The sequence below is a fragment of the Protopterus annectens genome, chromosome 5.part0 (assembly GCF_019279795.1).
Source record: "Protopterus annectens isolate FY-2018-M chromosome 5.part0, PAN1.0, whole genome shotgun sequence".
NCBI lineage: Eukaryota > Metazoa > Chordata > Ceratodontiformes > Protopteridae > Protopterus > Protopterus annectens.
This window is the reverse complement of record NC_056735.1, coordinates 743,115,309-743,137,018: the sequence shown is the minus strand read 5'-3', so window position 1 is coordinate 743,137,018 and position 21,710 is coordinate 743,115,309.

The window sequence follows — 21,710 nt, the reverse complement described above, 5'->3', positions numbered from 1 at the left end:
AAATCTAACACCAAAAACAAATCCCACTGATAGAATCCTTACCATACCAGCGTATATAATAAAGTTTTAAAACGTCATGGCCTAAAATCAGAAAGAGCAATTCTCATCTCATACATGCAATCTCTTTGCACTAGTAGGATGTATAAACTCAGTAGTTGTAACTATATTAATACAACATGCACAACTGTGACAGGGATAAGTCCCTTTCTTATTATATTGTATATATTCTGTTCTATTTAAGTCAAAATCTTTGTAGCATAGGCTTTTCTTTATACTACTGCAATTTCTATAAGTGAAATATGGCTTATCTGGGATCCATTTTCCATAGCCTGGTAAGGCCGTCAGAATATACCAATTGTTTCTAATAACCTGTTCTATATGTCAACTTGTTCTGCTATAGGTCATTAGGTATCTTAGGTTATTATCAGATCTTAATTGTGTAGGTATAACACTGTCCTGCTCAGAAAATAGGGCCTTGCTTTTCCTTGTCTCATAGATAGAACCTAATTTTTAAGCATATGTTCAAGACAGATGCCGTCTTGGGTGTTTAGCCTACTTACACATAAATATTGTCCTTTGCGTATGCCCCTTGAATACATGCTTAGCATGCATAGTGGTCTTATGCAAATATTTATTAGCTTGCGTGCCTTTCTTATAAATACTAGTGTCTATTCCAGTTTCTTTTTTTGACAGGGTGACATCCAAAAAATGAATACTTGTTGCTGAATAGTTCATTTCAAATTTCAAAAAGTCATTCACATTATTCAAATCGGAATGAAAACGTAATAATTCATCAATTGTATCATGCCATATCAAAAGAATTAAATCCACATAATGTTTGTAGAATAATTATAGGTTTTGTGTGTGTGTGTGTGTGTGTGTGTGTGTGTGTGTGTGTGTGTGTGTGTGTGTGTGTGTGTGTGTGTGTATTATTTACATGTAAGTAGGCTAAACACCCAAGACGGCATCTGTCTTGAACATATGCAAGATATGACAAATTAATTTTTGGAAAGAGGATATAACATAGATGAATTGGAGATGGTTAAAAATGAGGTTCTATCTATGAGATAAGGAAAAGCAAGGCCCTATTTTCTGAGCAGGATAGTGTTATACCTACACAGTTAAGATCTGATAATAACCTAAGATACCTAATGACCTATAGCAGAACAAGTTGACATATAGAACAAGTTATTAGAAACAATTGGTATATTCTGATGGATGGGAAATGGATCCCAGATAAGCCAAATTTCACTTATAGAAATTGCAGTAGTATAAAGAAAAGCCTATGTTACAAAGATTTTGACTTAAATAGAACAGAATATATACAATATAATAAGAAAGGGACTTATCCCTGTCACAGTTGTGCATGTTGTATTAATATAGTTACAACTACTGAGTTTATACATCCTACTAGTGCAAAGAGATTTGATATACACTGTACAGCTACATGTAACACCCATAATGTGGTGTATTTAGCGTTATGTCAGCGATGTTCATGTTTTTATGTTAGTAAATCAACCAGGAGGCTGAGAGACAGGATAACCGAACATAAATCAGAGATCAGAAGATAAGTGGTAACAGATTCTCTAGCCCAACATGTACAAGAGACGGATGTATCACATTATTTTTCTTTTTGTGTAATAGACATTCTGACTGCTAATATTAGGTGTGGGGACTTAGATTCGAAAACAGAGAATATGAATGGATTACTCATTTACATGCTGATAAACACTCTGGTCTAAATAAGCAAATTAATATTAAACTTATTTTGAAGAAGAAACAACAAATAAAGTGATTGAGTAATGTATATATTTACATATACTTTTATGAGTCACCGAATAGGATATGTCCCTTTAAGATCCTTCAGTGAAAAAGTTGACTAACTGCTGTTTTTAATGGCTTGATTAAGCTTTATTTATGATAGGTAGGCTATGTCATGTGATGACTGATTTTTATGTATAAAGGATACGTTATCTGTATTGGAATTTTATTAACACTGAAGAAGGACTTATGTCTGAAAGTTTTGTTTTTTATTAAAAATACATTGGTGCAACGTTGTGGAACATTTGTTTGTTTTTGGAATTCTCTGTTTCAGGACATCAAATGCTCTCTGGTGTTGTTCCAACCATGAGCAGGATACATCTTTACGTGTCAGCTCTCTAAGTGGTGCTGAAAGTTGGTTCAAGTCTGGAATGAACTTGCCTAGAAAACACTGAAGGGTTTGAACATTGTCTGGAGCTGGCATCTCAAGAATAGCTGTTTGCTTGGAAGGGTCTGGTTGTAAGCGTAAACTGGTAAACAAATGACCAACATAAGTGACTTCTCGTATCTTGACCTTGCACTTCTGAGGATTCAGCTTAAGATTCCCTTGACAAACTCTTTGTACAACTTTCTCGAGTTTTCTGTCATGCTCAGCTTCACCATGACTTCTTACTAGAATATCATCTACTATAATAGAACAAGGATATCCAGAAAAAAAATGTTCCATTGCACGTTGAAATCCTTCACTGGCAGAATTTATCACAAATCACAAATCAACTGTTATCATCTACTCCTCTAACAAACCCCCCCATACCAAGTTACTAGTATTAGTCTAGATGATAACTTAACCTTGAACTAACACATCCATAATAATATTAAAAAACACACCAGAATTGTGGTACCCTTTACAGACAAACACTTTTTAAACTACTCACCTAGAAAAATACTTGCCTGAACCTTTCTCCTACCCTCTGTCCTCTGTGGTGCTCCCATTCTTACAAACATCCAGTCTTGCTTAAAAAGTAAGATGGGCACCTGTTACAACAAATTTGCAAAGTTTGTCACCTGTGAAAAATACTCTTCCCATCACTGCGACTCTTTACAATTCTTGAACTGGCTTGAGCTACCACAATACCTTATATATATACAACTATCTAAAGCACACAAACATATACAAACCTTTGGAATGTCCAGCCCTCACCCCCCTTCAAACTATCTATCTTCCAAACCAGCATCTCAGATCTGAAAATCAATCTCTCATCCAAATAAATAGACCAAAACTCCCTGCAGGTCAGTATCGCTACTCTTTCACTGTAGCCAAACTGTGGAATGTTCTTCCATCTCATCTCCAAACCATTAATAGTGCCTCCTTATTCAAAACGTCTTTACATCAGTATTTCCCTTCACAATGACTCTGCTCCTGTATCATCTCCAACTACTCAATAACCTGATTCCCTGACTGACCCCTTCAAACCCAATACTCATCTCTTTCTCCCGTCTTAAAATGTCACCCTTGGAAATCTATCTATACCAAATTTTGCCTCACTTGGCATATGAAAAAAATATATATTGTAGTTTACCTACAATTGTTTATTCATACCATATAAAGTACTCTGAATAGTCCATTAATTTAAATGCAATATATTATTGCATATGTGTATGGCTTACCTGTATTCTCTGTAAATTCTTTATATATTGATACCCTGCCATGAATCACAGTTGATTTCTTAACTACTAGCCATTTAATTGTACAATGTTTGATACACTTTTTGTAACTTAGCTATATTTTAGAAATTCTTGTTTAATATAGTACTATTATCTTGTATTCTCTTTTGGAGCTGGGCCTCCACTGAAAATAAGCTCATTTTAGCGCAGTGGACTTTCACGGTCAACAAAAGCAACTAAATAAATAAATAAATAAATAATATGGCATTGTCAAAAATCTGTACCTGCCAAAGGAAGTACTGAACGTAGTTAGCAATGAGAATTTCTTGTCAAGCAAAATTTGCCAAAATGAACTCTTTGCATCTAAGACAGAAAAAACAGTGGCATTTTTGCATAAGTGCTACAACTTCTTTGACTGTACACATTGGATGATGAGGTCTTTTTAGTGCTTTGTTCAAATCTCATGGATCAATACATATCCTGATATCATCTGAGCTTTTCTTATGAGCTACCAGCATGGAAGATACTCATTCAGGTGGTTCATCGACTGGACAAATTACACCTTATTGCACCATTTTGTCTAAACTTTGTCTCTGTTCTTCATAGCTACTGGAAATTTCCGAACTGGCCTGACAACTGGATTGACATCTGGGTCTAACTTCATGGAGTACACAACTGGAAGCTTGCCTAGTTTATCTTTGAAAAGATCAGCATAGATAGAGAAAATATACTGGGTAAAATTTGAGCAATGGTCTTTTAAGCTAACATGATGGGACTTCCTTGTCTCTGAGCCCTAATAATGACTGGACATGCTTTTTGACCACATAAAATAACAAGTCATAGACTCTCCTAGCAGAGTAACATAAAAGTACTACTGAGCCTTCAGTTTGAATCTCTTCACCACCATAAACAACAAGCTTCACACACTTTGCCAAATCAAGCTTTTCACCAGCACATACTCTAGCAAATGTTTCTGCAGACATAACATTGCACTTTGAACCCGTGTCAGCTTCGAGCTCTATAGGTCTTCCATTTATCCAAACAGTACAAAATACTTCATTCTTTGCTCATTAATCTACTGCATTGATTATTTCATGAAACAGTGATGTGTACACCACTATATACAAGTGAAGTGGAAGTACTCTTTTGCTGTTCTGCAACTGCCCTAACATGGGGCTGCATGGTGCTTTAGCATGAAGATTGCCAGCACTGTATAGGGGTGGCCCTGTGGTCCTGGTGAATGGTAATGAGGAGTCACACAGAGATACATAATTTAATTATCCATGTGCATTCTCTCCCCTGGAACTGCCTCCAGGAAGGCATCTACACACCAAGCAATTCAAGAAATCACTTGGCTGTGTAATTCTGCATGGTCATTTCCATCACTGTGCAGTACTGAACATGACCAAAAGGCTGTACTCAATTACCTACCTACTATGATTGTGGTAGATGGATCAGGGTAGAAGGAAATCCACTATACATCATGGCTGTCTATTTACTTAAATGCCTTCATGGCACCAACATCACTACAGTGATCATGGGTGGGGGTAGTCACTGGACACCAGGGATACATTATACTCAGGTACCATAATGGCACCAACATCACTATGGGGATTGGTGGGGGGAATCACTAAACACCAGAGATACATTATTCTCAAGTACCTAAAAGGCACCAACATCACTATGGGGCTTGGGGGTGGGGACAGCCAGTAGACCTGGGCCAGATCAAGCACAAGGTGACCTGAGCAGCTGCCTAGAGCCCAATAATGGCTGGGAGGTCCAGCCAGCAAAAAAATTACAGGTTTTCCAGGGTGTGCAAGCATGCAGCAAAGCACTCAGAAGCACATGTCCAAAGAATGAAAGATTTAAAGATATTCCAGAGTGAGCATGCACGCATCAAACCACACTGAAACACAGGTCTTCCACAGCAAAGTGCCAGTATGTACAGAAGCACAATGTTCAGGAGTATTATGGTGGGAGATGTGAATCAAGCCAAGGAGAAATTCTGTATAACTATCCCTGAATGGAATTAAGCAGAAGATCTGTTTTCAGCCTACAGAAAGTCCACCATCACTGCAGGAGATTTGAATCAATATTCTTTTAGCAGAGGTCAGGGGTAATCTGTTTAGCAATTCCTGCATGTAATTAAGCAGGAGTTCTTTTAGCACTCTGTTAGCACCCCTGAATCAAGCAAGCAGGAGATCTTCACAACATATTATTTTTGAACACTTAGAAGTTTGGGGAGAGTGTGGAAGATTCATGTTTTGCCTGTGTGTGTGTGTGTGTGTGTGTGTGTGTGTGTGTGTGTGTGTGTGTGTGTGTGTGTGTGTGTGTGTGTGTGTGTGTGTAAAATTACTGCTGCCCTTCATGATAATTATTTCTTACTGACTACAATATGGATGGGTGAAGGTGGGTGTAGATGTGAGTGTGTGTGCATGTGTGCACGTTTGTGTAAAATTACTGCTGCCTTTATGATGATTACTGCTTACTGACTTCAGTATGGATGGGTGTAGGTAGGTATAGAGGTGTGTGTGTGTGTGTGTGTGTGTGTGTGTGTGTGTGTGTGTGTGTGTGTGTGTGTGTGTGTGTGTGTGTGTGTAAAACTACTGCTGCCCTTCATGATGATTATTGTTTACTGACTGCAGTATGGATGAGTGTAGGTGGATTTAGGTGTGTGTGTGTGTGTGTGTGTGTGTGTGTGTGTGTGTGTGTGTGTGTGTGTGTGTGTGTGTGTGTGTGTGTGTGTGTGTGTGTGTGCGTGTGTGTGTGTGTGTGTTTTCCAGGAGGACTCACTGCTACCCTCCAGGATGATGACTGCTTCTGAGTAGATTATGATTATTTCTTACTGCCTCCAGTATGGATTACTGCCACAGGAGGATTATCATGATGTTTGTGTGTTCCAGGATGCTTTACCACTGCCCTCCAGGATGATGACTGACTGACTGCCTCCTGGAGGATTAGCATGATTACAGAAAATTCAGATAAGGTAAATCACTGGGGATTAGAGTGTCATAGCTATTGCTCAAAAATTGCAAATTATTATTCACCAAGTCCCAGGGAAACTGTCTGGTTAAGTGACTTGCTTAGAGTCACACAGTTGGAATATGGAGCTAGGGGGAATTAAATCATGTACACTTAACTTCGGGAAACAGCTCATTAAGCACTTAAAGCCTTATTCCACTGCACTAACTGCCAGCACTTCTTTCACTTCTTCTTTTTCTAATAAATCACTAAAGTTAACAGTCAATAATGCGAGCCATTAGAGTTCTACAGTTTTTGTTCAGAAAATGCATTAAAAATTAATTGGAGTTATCAGACACTTAAGGCTCTAAGCTATTAACAAATTACTTCATGTAGTCAAAAGTACAGAGTTTGAATCCTTCCACATCCATTTGCCTTCTCTGACAGTACTCCTTGGTCATCCTTGAAAGGAACTCTTTTGTGCAGTGAGTTTACCTGTTAGTAAATAGATAATCCTATTTAAAATGTGTGACTTTGTCCATTCATTATATTTTGACTTTGTCCAGAATTCTTGAGGAAAGAAGTTGAGAGGTATTGTTGTGTATTCTTTGTTGTGGATTAGTCATTAAATAATGACAGGAATGAACCTCAAACTTTGTATTCTTCAAAACATGTTAAGGCAAAGCATTTTATTCTAGTGACTTACTAAGTACATAACAGAAACATTTTTGGGTCTTTATCTCTGATTTGAGCTAAGATGCTGAAAGGACAGGGGGAGTTTGCAATGGGTTTGACTGTATGTTTTTGACAGTAGCAAGCTGAGATACCCACTATGCGTGAATGTATTTGTTCACATATTCTCAAGCAGATATCTAAGGTTTTGTGTGTGTGTGTGTGTGTGTGTGTGTGTGTGTGTGTGTGTGTGTGTGTGTGTGTGTGTGTGTGTGTGTGTGTGTGTGTAAATACTTTCCTGAAGCACACTGTAGTTATGGTGTAAAGAAAGAAACTGATTGTAGTAAGCAGAAACATCATCATATGAGCCATGTTTCCATGATTTGTTGACAGTGTGTTTTTTATTTGGCAGTGAATAAACTGGTCAGCATGAACTCTGTGAGTTTAATGTTAATATTTTAACTATGAATACATACCTCTCAAGTGTACCTCATTACGAGGAAAGTACCTCATTTGGGGTCTTAAATAGTTCATGTTCCTTGAAGTTCCTCAAAGTTCCACATTGAAAGAATCTGTCACACATTCAGTGTTAGGAATTTATTCAAGTGAAATCCACGGTAAATAGAAATTAATCATATTAATTCATTAAAAGATCTTATTTATAAGTAAAACCAGCATCTTTTAACCATCCTATGCCCTTCCTAGTTGAAGTTGTTAGTAAGCCGTTAGTATGTGTTTCACATTTTGTCCATTTGTTCCACGTTATGAGGGCTAGTGTTCCTCATTTTGGAGATGGAAGGTTGAGAGCTATGTATGAATATATTTTTAATTAACCATGTTTTATTTTATTTTTTGCAGGCAAACAAATGTGAAATGCCCAGTGTTGGGCTACAATAGTCTGTTTGGATGACTAAGGCTATGAGCTGCTTTAATTGTGTAGGGTTTGATTCTCTCAGCCTTCATTTGTCTGCTGTGTGAATCTGACCAAGGCACTCAACCAGACAGTGCTCCTTTTCTGACCCTGAAAGGGAAACTTACTTCCAGTGGGATGTCCCAGGCTATTAACAAAAGCATTGCACATCTGTCTTTTGAATTCCTGTGCCATTCACATGCTGTTAGACTATGAATCCCAGCACATCTTGTAGTTTAATGTATTGCCACATGTATTTTCAATAAATATGACTTACAAGGGAAGAGTCATTTACTGTTGCTTATTCTAAGACTGTTTTTAGTGTGTGACTGTCTTTCTTTGTTTTATTTAGCCAATGGCTGTCAGTGTTTTTGCTATAAAATTTGAAATAACAGTTTTAAAATGAATCCATATTCCTGTGATCATTGTAGAAGTAAAAAGGGAATACTATGAACACGGACGGGTTTGAACAGTATTTTATGGTAATTGAGAAGACAACCAAGTAATGGCAAATGAGCATGGCAGCAGGGGGAGTGGGTCAGTCCATTACCTTGCCTAAGACCACATTTGATCATGATCCAGCTCTGCACTTGACACCAGGGATACATTTTATTCAAGTGTCATAATGTACTAACATCACTATGGGGATTGAAGTAGCTGGGGAGCCACTAGATGTCAGGAACACATTAATGAAGTGCCTTAATACACTAGCATCATTATATGGATGGAGGGGGGGCACTAGCCACCAGGGATACCGTCAACTTAAATAACATAATAGCACTGGCATTAATACGGGGGTGGGGGTGGGGGTGGGGGGAACACTAGCTATCAGTGATACCTTTAATGTAAGTGCATTAATAGTACTGGCATTAGTACAGAGATTGACTGTTGGGGAAGGACTAGCCACCAGGCATACATTTAACATAAGTGTCATAATGATATCAGTATCAATACAGGGATCAGGAGTGTGGGGTACTGGAAACACTAGACACCAGGGATTATTCTAACTTTAAGTGTCATAATGGCATGTACATCAGTACAGGGATCAGGGGTGTGGTGGACTGGAAACACTAGACACCAGGGACTACTCTAACTTTAGGTGTCATAGCAGTATGTGCATCAGTACAGGGATAGGTGTGAAACACTAGCTACCAGGGATTGCACAAATGTGTCATAATGGCACATAAGCTATTATGGTGGTCAGTAGTGGGGCGATACACTAGCCACCAGGATAACTACTGGTGCTGCATAATGGCAAATAAACCTTTATGGTGATGGGGGTGGGCCATGGGATGGAAGACAAGTTCTGGGGATAGGTAAGGAGACTGTGGCACGTGTGTGTGTGTGTGTGTGTGTGTGTGTGTGTGTGTGTGTGTGTGTGTGTGTGTGTGTGTGTGTGTGTGTGTCTGTATCTACAACAATAATTGACTGCAGTGAAAGTGTACATCTGTTTTGTCAAAACACCTTGGTTGACAAAGCAAATAGTTGACAGTTCTGCGAGACAGCTGCAGTACCAGGGATGGAAAATATACCCTTTCCCCAATATTGTGCGATCTCAGAACTTGAATATTTAAGTAGCAGGGGGTGTGGGGCTCCCAGGCAAAAAGAAGAAGTTTTCTTTTGCATGGTCCTTGTTTACATCTCAGAGCATGGGCAATAGGGTTTCCGTGTATATATATATATATATATTTTTTTTTTTTTTTGACCATTTGTGTGCAGTGTTTTCCATGACAATGTACTGAAGTTTAAACTAAAGTCAGTAGATTAATTTAAATATGAAAAAAAATCACCACTTACTCTTTCTTCAAACCCCAAACATAAGGCTTTATAAATTAATTAACTACATACCCATTAACATCTGCAGAAAAAAAGGGCTCAGAAAAGAAAGAAATAATAAAAAGTATTGGGCTAAGTGGAAAAATACAGACGAACACAAGCTAAAACCTAAATAACAATAACACAAACATAACACAACACAAAACTAACACCATTGTATAATAGCAATAACCCACGGCTGGGTGTACTATAGTGGGAGTTGAAAAATGATATTCTGTTTATATTTTTTCATTGTTAACACTCTTCTTGAGGACAGGAATACTTTGCTAAAGTGGTATTTGCATTTCCGGCTGATTGAAATGTAAATTATGCTTGTGTCCATTAGGTGCAGTTAGTTTGTTCAAATAAAACCTTGTCATAGCTTTGATTATGACACGTTTCACATAAGAACAAGAACCATATGCCTTCTAAAGTGAACGTTGTCATGGGATGCATTTTTTCTAAGCAGTCAAATGTTTTGCATAAGAACAATGGACCAAATTCACGAAGGCTTGCACGGAGTCTAAGAGTAGAGTAAGACTCCATGCAGCCAACATGTCTGCCGAGCGATCCAGGAAGAGCTGGTAGGGGCGTGTAACAGAGCTCCTTAAACTAGTCCTACACAGACAGGGCTTGGATATGCAAATTACCTCAATTGCAGGTGAAAGCTATGCAAATGAGGTAAATTTGCAATCCAGGAAACCCGAACCTGTCCAAGTAGGAGTAGTGTTATTTGCAGAAATGTACTCAGTTGACAACTGAGTACAGTTCCGTAAATAGCAAAACGGAGCCATGACAGCTCCAAAAAAAGGATGCATTTACAGGAGGAAGCATACCAATGGCCAAAAATACATCCATTGGCAATGTTCACCGATGCAAAATAAAAATAAATAACTTTTTTTTTCATCCCGATCTCCGGGGTTTAAGAGTAGTGCAGCACTGCGCAAACGCACTGTGCCCTAAAAACCAGAAAATCAATAATTATGATCCACAAATGTGGATTTTATAGCTGATATGAATTTACAATGCAAGTGAATGGAAGGCTGAAGACAACTTGGCCACCGAGTAGAGGTTGCTAAGGGGGGAAGCTCAGTCTAAGAGATGTAACCAAGCATTAGTAGGCAATCACATGCAAATGAGGGTTAGGATAGTGAATTGCAAGTTTACATAGCAAATGAGCACAATCAGTGGAGTGTAGGAGTAGGATAAGGGGAGTAACAGAGTAGAAGATAGGTGACATCACGAGGGGGGCATGTATGAAAGAAGTGAAGCTCATTGGAGCTGAGTGGCATGTGTCAGGTGACATTTACATATCATTGAAAGAGGTGTGTCAACAGGAAGGCTAGGTAAAGTAAAGAAATTGAAGGTGTATGCCATGAATAACACCAAAGTTTCTTGCTGAGCATGCATGCACGCGTGTGAGCGCCAGTAAACCTGAGTAAGACAGTGTGCGCGTGTGTTAGCGTGTGTGCACGCGTGTAAGCCGGAGTAAGCATATGTAAGGCTGTGTAAACAGTTGTAAGCGCGTTTGCACCAGTGTGCATGCGTTTTAACAAGAATAAGCAAGTTTTACTCCGTGTAAGCATGTGTGCGCGCGTGTGAGCTGCTGTGAGCATGTTTGCACTTGTGTGTGCAGCGCTCCCCCCTGAGGAAACAGAAAGGAAAAAGGAAGCACACCAAATAGTAGGAAGTTACCAGGGAGTACTAGCAGAGCTAGCAGGTGAAAACAATCAGAATTAGGCAATTACACAGGCAGTACACTAGCCCAGCCCATCTCAGCACTTAAAACTCTGCAAACAACAGTCCATTATGTTTCTCTCAAGAGACACTGCATCACTGCAGTAAGTTAATAGAAGTGAAAACTTAAAAAGCTTCACTGAGACAAAGAAATGTTAGGGGCTGCCATTGCTGTTATAAGGCGACATATGCAACATGCTGAGGGTGGTGATAATGCAAACGCTGCTGGAAACCCACAGTGAGGAGACGGAGGAGAGTGTACAGGCCCAGGGTAACCTACAAGGGGCTACATGAGCTGGAGATAGTGGAGCACTATAGAGTGGACAGAGACCTCTTGCAGCAAATTGTTGAGCTGTGCAGGCCACGCCTCACACACAGAACCAACAGAGGGGAACCCATTCCAGTGGAAACCAAGGTATGTGCTGGCCTAAGAATATTAGCAACAGGTACCTTCCAGAGACCAACTGGTGATATGATGGGGATATCACAGGCATCAGCATCCAGTGTACTGCACCAGTTCCTGGATGCCATGTCAGCACATATCAGTGATCATGTATATTTCCCCAATTCCCATGAGGAATTGGCCAGCAATATGCGTCTCTTCCAGCAAATAGCGGAATACCCTGAGGTAGTGGGTGCAATAGACTGCACGCACATACGCATCAAAGCACCAGCCGGTGAGTGGGGTAGGGTCTACTTCAACTGCAAGGGCTTCCCCTCCATCAACTGCCAGGTCATGTGTGATGCCCAGGGCATAATACTGAATGTGTGTGCTGGCTGCCCTGGAAGCTACCATGATTCCCATATCTGGCATCTGACGCAGCTGTACCAGACATTTGCCAATGGGGACATCCCACATGGTCACCTAGTGGGGGATGCTGGCTAAGCACTGGAGCCGTGGCTGATGACACCCATCATAAACTCACACACACCTGAACAGGAACGCCATAATGAGGCAGACGCACAAACACGAAATGTAATTGATTACATTGTTTCCCAATATATGTCATGCATGAACTACAGAACAAACAGACCCTGCACCTGAACAGTCTGTTGAGCCTCACCCTCTTAACAGGATCTGGAACCGTTGAATGTGTTACAGCAACATATGGCACTCCCCACAAGTGTAGGTGCACAACACACCATGGGAAGTATTTTCCAGTAAGCCTATGAAGTCTGATCTGAAAGGCCATGGAGTCCATCATGGTTGAAGTCAAACACAGAGCTATTGGAAGCTGACAAACACACAACCCTACCAACTGTGGTATGTTCATGTGCAGATCATGGTTCCCAAGCATGCTAGACTGTTTGCAAGGTAGACACCCAGGACAGACATCACTGAACAGAGCTACACATGTCCCACATAGACTTTGAATAGCCCTTTATCAACACCCCTGACACATGTCGTATCCACAAAACCAAGAATCTGTGCATAAATATGTGGTGACATATGAAGGAATGTCAATGTGTCCACAGATAGATCATGCAAGGTAAGGATTGTGGGGTCCTGTTCAAGCTGTTGACACCTGCTGACCCACATGGCTGATTCCTGGGATTGCATAAAGCAAAGTGTACACACATTACCATGTCCATTCTGATGATGTCAGCATCCTACAAATATAGGAGAATAAAAACCACCCAGTAAAGCATATAGCGCGCTGTGTTAACTCATTCACTCCGGAGCAGCTCAGGAAAAGCTGGCTGCTTAATTCCACCATAGGAACAACAGTGCAGCCTGAGCTCATTTTCAGAAAATCCATTTGTAAAACCATACAGAAAACAAATGTTCATAACTCTTTAACTAAAAGAGCCAGACTAAAAATGTAAACGTGAAAGTTGTTCAGCAGACACTAACCTTTCCAACAGTATAAATGTTGATAGTGTATATCAAAGTCGTTATTAAATATTTGGCAAGGAATGCTGATATTGTGCATATTTCTTACCTTTTCAGAAAAACAAAGCACAATATCTTGGTCAATGTACCATGCAGACCCATACAATTTGAATGTAATTTGTTAATATGAATGTCAGCTTTAAAATGATACCTTAACCATTACTGTGTGATGTTCCTTTCTTGAGATATTCTCAGAAATATGATTAATATATTATTTTTCATAATTGATAAATAAACAAAGCATAATATCTCATCACCTGTAACAGACAGAGCCTACATATCAGTGAAGAAGTTGTACATCTGAATGTCAGCTTCAAAATGATGCATCATTTGTGTGATCACCATGCTCCCTTGCAAAGATATGGCCATAATAATGAAAAGTATTGTAAATGTATAATTTTCATAATCGTACAAGACTAAACAAACTGTGATATCTGTACATGTGTAGAGTGCACAAACATAGTTGTTTCACCATGTTGTAAGGAGTAACACTGTCTTCAAAATTATGTATTACTTGGTACACTGACATGCTCCCTTGCAAAGTTATTTACCAAAATATGAAAAAAAATCATAATTTCCATAACCTAATTCCAAACAAACTTTGATATCTGCCTATGAGTACAACATACAGGCACCATTCTTTTACCATGTTAGAACTATCAGTACTGTCTTCAAAATGAGGTATTAGCACATTCAGATGCTCCCTTGCAAAGTTATTTACCAAAATATGAAAAAAAATCATAATTTCCATAACCTAAGTCCGAAACAAACATTGATGTCTGCATATGTGTACAACATACAGGCCCAATTCTTTTACCATGTTAGAACTATAAATAATCTTTTCAAAATGACGTATTACTTAGCACATTCAGATGCTCCCTTGCAGAGTTATTTAGCAAAATATGAAAAAAATCATAATTTCCATAACCTAAGTCCGAAACAAACTTTGAAATCTGCACATGTGTCAAACATACAGGCACAATTCTTTTACCATGTTAGAACCAGCAATACTGTCTTCAAAATGAGATATTACTTGGCACATTCAGATGCTCCCTTTCAAAGTTATTTACCAAAAGATGAAAAAAATCATAATTTCCATAAGAGTCGTTTGCCAAGCTCAGAGAAATGAATTTTACACAACACATTTCATAATAGTGTTTTACTTACTATACTGGTCTGACTTGGTCATGGGTGTTTTCCATTCTTCTCATAAGCTGCATGTTAGCAATCTTGCATGGCTCTCCTCATGCCATTGTGGAGGTTGGTCAAGAACAACGCAATGCCCTCCTCAGTTAGGTGAATGCCATCCATTCTGAACAGGTGAACGCAGACGCGTGCAGTGGAATATGATCGGCATCATAATAGTCATCCTCACTCTGGTTTGCCTTACGTTGTGAATCAAGGACCAATTCCATTTCAGACCCACAGGTATTACTGTCAGAATCAGTATCATCACCCAAGTAAACGTCGGTTGACTTCTTAGCAGATGGCATCTTCACTGAGGGGTGTGATGTTGGGTGACGTTGGGTGAATGCAAAGCTGAAATACACAATGGTATAGAACAATATAATGTTACTCACCTGCACAGAGGCAGCTGCAAAGCAACACGACATGCAGTATGTAGTGATAGTTTGAGACATTCAACTGTTTCACCATATGTGGTTCAGTTACATTAATTCACAAAAATATGAACTACATTAATAAAATGGATACTTGCATCTGTATGTTACTCGTGAAAAGACAGACAGACAGATATATAGAGATATATCTTTTTAGAATGAAGATCTGTAAATCAGGTCAGGTAGGTATACTTATTGGCATCACTGTATCCTAAACACCTTAGGACAAGATACTTCTTCCTAACAGTATAACATGTTTTAGCTGTAGAAACTAATATTTATGTGAGGAATCTAAACTCATACAAAAACCCAATCTGGCTTGTGCATTCATCAGTGTGATAACGGGTTGTACTTATGTGAATAACAGTGACAGGTCCTGATAGTTTTACCTGAAAAGTGATAATGACTCCGTGCTATATTGTAGCTGACTTATTGCTAAGGTGATAATGACCTTCCTTTCATTACTGCAAAGTTATGCATGCTCAGACACAGGTGATAATTGCTGCACATAACCTGTTGAGTAGGGATTCATTATATTATACCTTGTGCAGCTGTTATGTAAAACAGACTCATTATCATCGTTAAGAAGAAGAGATGAGTAATTCAGTAAAATAATATAACACTTAGTCCTTCCTCCCATCTAAGTTGCACAAATTACTGACAAAGGCCAGAAAAATTCCCAAAATATAAAATAGCTCCATGCTGGTAGTAGTCAGCAAGTAATAACCTTTATCTCACTCAGACAACTATGGAGTATAATCAGAAATGCAATAAGCCTAGACAAAATCTCAACCTGTAAGTAATAACAAATACAGCTAATAGCCATTCATATAGTTCGGTAAGAGAAACACATATATATCATATTCATATCATGATACAAGTTATTTACAAAAATAAATCTTTATAGTATATATATAATTAATGATGGAACCATAATGCGGACTAAGTTGTACTAAAAGGAACTAATGAGTGAGTCTGTTTACCAGCAGGCCTGTCAATGGTGGGGTCCCACAAGGGTCAGTGGTGGGCCCTTGGTTAGCATATAGTTTTCGTAAGTGCAGGCCAAAATGGAGGGGTTGTGACTACTACACTATTTTCATTCTTTTTTGTTGGCTTGTCAGCACTTGACATTATGAGTGCCAATATCTCAATAGGGAGCCATTTATTTTATCCTCTAGTTACTTGTTATTCAAGTTTCCTGTATCTTGAGTGTTAGCTGTGGCTGCACCATTAGATCATATACTAAGTTTATTATTGCTTTAGTGTTTTTTATAACTTTGTATAATAGTTATGTAATTATTGCAGTTAGTTGCAGAACACACACCAGTTAGTCAAAATAAGGTAGGATCATTGCCAAATAAAATTGTTTCAAAATAGCAGAGGATTTATGGGTAAATGACTGTTTAGCATCACATCAAACCACAAAGAACAAAAATGCTGTTAAAGCAAAGCAGTGCAACCGAACCGGCTGGCTCTGCATATGTGTACAACATACAGGCCCAATTCTTTTACCATGTTAGAACTATAAATAATCTTTTCAAAATGACGTATTACTTAGCACATTCAGATGCTCCCTTGCAGAGTTATTTAGCAAAATATGAAAAAAATCATAATTTCCATAACCTAAGTCCGAAACAAACTTTGAAATCTGCACATGTGTCAAACATACAGGCACAATTCTTTTACCATGTTAGAACCAGCAATACTGTCTTCAAAATGAGATATTACTTGGCACATTCAGATGCTCCCTTTCAAAGTTATTTACCAAAAGATGAAAAAAAATCATAATTTCCATAAGAGTCGTTTGCCAAGCTCAGAGAAATGAATTTTACACAACACATTTCATAATAGTGTTTTACTTACTATACTGGTCTGACTTGGTCATGGGTGTTTTCCATTCTTCTCATAAGCTGCATGTTAGCAATCTTGCATGGCTCTCCTCATGCCATTGTGGAGGTTGGTCAAGAACAACGCAATGCCCTCCTCAGTTAGGTGAATGCCATCCATTCTGAACAGGTGAACGCAGACGTGCCAGTGGAATATGATCGGCATCATAATAGTCATCCTCACTCTGGTTTGCCTTACGTTGTGAATCAAGGACCAATTCCATTTCAGACCCACAGGTATTACTGTCAGAATCAGTATCATCACCCAAGTAAACGTCGGTTGACTTCTTAGCAGATGGCATCTTCACTGAGGGGTGTGATGTTGGGTGACGTTGGGTGAATGCAAAGCTGAAATACACAATGGTATAGAACAATATAATGTTACTCACCTGCACAGAGGCAGCTGCAAAGCAACACGACATGCAGTATGTAGTGATAGTTTGAGACATTCAACTGTTTCACCATATGTGGTTCAGTTACATTAATTCACAAAGATATGAACTACATTAATAAAATGGATACTTGCATCTGTATGTTACTCGTGAAAAGACAGACAGACAGACAGATATATAGAGATATATCTTTTTAGAATGAAGATCTGTAAATCAGGTCAGGTAGGTATACTTATTGGCATCACTGTATCCTAAACACCTTAGGACAAGATACTTCTTCCTAACAGTATAACATGTTTTAGCTGTAGAAACTAATATTTATGTGAGGAATCTAAACTCATACAAAAACCCAATCTGGCTTGTGCATTCATCAGTGTGATAACGGGTTGTACTTATGTGAATAACAGTGACAGGTCCTGATAGTTTTACCTGAAAAGTGATAATGACTCCGTGCTATATTGTAGCTGACTTATTGCTAAGGTGATAATGACCTTCCTTTCATTACTGCAAAGTTATGCATGCTCAGACACAGGTGATAATTGCTGCACATAACCTGTTGAGTAGGGATTCATTATATTATACCTTGTGCAGCTGTTATGTAAAACAGACTCATTATCATCGTTAAGAAGAAGAGATGAGTAATTCAGTAAAATAATATAACACTTAGTCCTTCCTCCCATCTAAGTTGCACAAATTACTGACAAAGGCCAGAAAAATTCCCAAAATATAAAATAGCTCCATGCTGGTAGTAGTCAGCAAGTAATAACCTTTATCTCACTCAGACAACTATGGAGTATAATCAGAAATGCAATAAGCCTAGACAAAATCTCAACCTGTAAGTAATAACAAATACAGCTAATAGCCATTCATATAGTTCGGTAAGAGAAACACATATATATCATATTCATATCATGATACAAGTTATTTACAAAAATAAATCTTTATAGTATATATATAATTAATGATGGAACCATAATGCGGACTAAGTTGTACTAAAAGGAACTAATGAGTGAGTCTGTTTACCAGCAGGCCTGTCAATGGTGGGGTCCCACAAGGGTCAGTGGTGGGCCCTTGGTTAGCATATAGTTCTCGTAAGTGCAGGCCAAAATGGAGGGGTTGTGACTACTACACTATTTTCATTCTTTTTTGTTGGCTTGTCAGCACTTGACATTATGAGTGCCAATATCTCAATAGGGAGCCATTTATTTTATCCTCTAGTTACTTGTTATTCAAGTTTCCTGTATCTTGAGTGTTAGCTGTGGCTGCACCATTAGATCATATACTAAGTTTATTATTGCTTTAGTGTTTTTTATAACTTTGTATAATAGTTATGTAATTATTGCAGTTAGTTGCAGAACACACACCAGTTAGTCAAAATAAGGTAGGATCATTGCCAAATAAAATTGTTTCAAAATAGCAGAGGATTTATGGGTAAATGACTGTTTAGCATCACATCAAACCACAAAGAACAAAAATGCTGTTAAAGCAAAGCAGTGCAACCGAACCGGCTGGCTCCGTCAAACAACCAGACTCAATGCTCTCAAGGCCACCTTATACAATAGCTGAATTTAGTTCCATTTCTAGCCAATCTGTGTTCCCCAACAAACAGCAATGTAAGGCCCAGTCAAAATATTGTGCCAACCAACCTTAGTTGCTAGTGCCTCTGTCAAGTAGATGCACTGGAGTGATCCCTGGGGTGAATTTTCTATTTCCCATCCACTCATCAAGACTTCTCTTGAAGACGGCCAGCGAGGTGCTCTGCTTGACATGTATGGGAAGTCTATTCCATAGCATGGGCAGTCTTTGAGTTATGAACCTGTCCCTCCACCATGTTCTTTCTCCAGTTCACATGCCTGTATCACACTCCCTCATTAAAGCTTACCCCTGTACGAATTACATAGTTAATACTTCTATGAAATATTTTCCATACAGACCCACACACCACATTTAATATATCTTGTTGCTTTTCAGAAAAATTTTGGGCTGTGACAAGAAAAATGCAATTCCACTACACCTTCAGTGCAACGTGGACATCCCCTGTATAGAAACAGCAACAGATACCAATACAAAACTAAAACCACAGCAGGTAATCTACTAAAGAACACACAGTAACAATTAACCGGTAATTTAAAGTGAAAAAAAATCTAGTATTGCTAAGCATCTCACCTACCAATGATGCCAGGCTGTTCAACCACCAGGTGGTACCAAAGTCACACACAGTGATGGCACTGTATCTTACGGTACACAGCTTTTGACCAAAACACTAAGAAAGCTGGGTCAACATGACTAAAACCTAGTACGACACACTAGCAAACACTTTGCTACCATATGAACGTTTCTAGTGCGGCTTTTTTTCACCATCCATACACCAAGTATATGTTTTATTCATTACATAGCCCGATATGGCTCTATATAGCATACTCTGCCAAGTGAATTTTTACACTCATGCTTGTCAGTAAAGAGATTAAAAGAAGTAGCAGATATTTTTAATTACATTTTCTCATTTCACTGTTAGCTGAGATAGGCTCCAGCTTCTGTTATCCCAAAACCCAGAGCAGGATAAAGTGGGTAACAAAAAGAAAGAAACGACTGCATAAGCAAGTTATGTAAACCATAGCTGATATTAGTACTTTTAAAAAATATAAAGTTTTCTAATGTAAATATTATTATATTCTTCTTTAGTGCTGGACTAGTGGCCAAAGAAGTAAGCAATCATAAAGGCCTATTACATACCATATCTATGTATATACTACAATGGAAAAATGTACACATTCTTGAGAATTACTCTGCTCATGTTCACCCACTCTAAATAACAAATGTAGGCTTTACTCCACTAGAATGCACACAAAAAAAAATGTGTAATTAAAATTTCCTAAGCTAAATGGCTTACATGTTTTCCTACTTACCGTGCTTATAGAATCTGTAGTGACAGTTTACAATCACCTACAGCAGATATAAGGAACTGCTGGAACCCCTAGTAAAGAAACAATAATCCTTTCACTTGGACCATAGCAGTGATCGCAGATGCAGCACTGGTGTGAATTCTGGTCTGGGAAAGTGCACCATGATCGATAACAGTCGATGCCCTGCTCAAGTCTAGTGAGGGACCGGGTTAGCTACCGCAATTTTCCGGTTGACTATGCTGCAACATCACCCTTTTCACATCAAATTAGGAGAGGAAGTATTACAAACTTGGCAGATAAAAGGTTTATAATTATTTATGTTAGTGTAGACAATTCCCAAGCCATTAAAACAGCAGCTGTAAGGAAACACAGCATCAACATCAAGAATACAAACAAGCAGCGCAGTGCGGAGTGGACAGAAAGAGATAAAGCAATACTTGCAGGGATCAAATCGGTTACAAGTTTTTAAAATCTCAGTGAAATGCCTTACAACCAAGAGCAACATTGGTCCTCTGCTGCCATGTTCATTTTGGTCAACCAATTGCAAGAGAAAGACGTCTGCATGAGACACACGGCAGTTACAGAGCTAGAACTAAACTCAGAAAGTTACTAAAATAATGGGTTTTACATAGCATCGGAGAAGTGTCAAACTGAAATGTGTATCATTATCTACTGACTTCAATCCCCTTCCCTATGATTTCTCAGAAAAAAAACATGAACTTTATGAGGAGCAGACCAAAAAAATGTGAGGTAAAAATCGGCATTCTGTGAAAATCTAAACAGGTGACTTTAATGTGACTCTACAGATAAGCAATGCATCTGTCAGAAACATTATAGACCTTGCAACAACTTTTGCCCAAGCTAACCAACATCATGGTTTCTTAATCCTTTCATACTCTGCTTACCTTCATCTTGGTCGAGACTCGAGGATTAGGAGTCAAGTTGACCGATCTCTTTTCCTCCACCAACAGATGCACCCAGAATTCTGTAGGGCCACGCCATGATAAGCTGTTAGTGCTAACCACAGAAAGTTGATAGCAAGCAGTCTTACACTGTGTGCCCAGGCAGTTAAAGTAAGACTTCCACAACCCCCACAAGCTGCCCACAAGTTGGCACTTGGCAGCTGTTAACAACTAAAGTTATTTTTTTTTTTTGAAAGCTCCCGCCAGTCTCGCGTCATGGAGTCAGGCAGTCAGTACTGTTTCACAAAGCTGATATCATGAACGCCCCTTTACTCTGGCAATGCATGCTGACATCAGTGATCTGATCAGCCATAAATTTAAAGTTGTACATATAAAAAAAAAAAAATTGGGAATTAAAGGGGCAATTTGCCGTCTAGATCCAGAATTTCTGAGCCTCACTAAACCAAGACTATGACCGTGCAAACTCCTCCCAAACCCTCCACAACCCCAGTTTCAACTATGCAGACAAGAACCGCTCGCACACAGCACTTCAGAGCACATTTATGAAACATAACACAAGATAAGCCTATGAT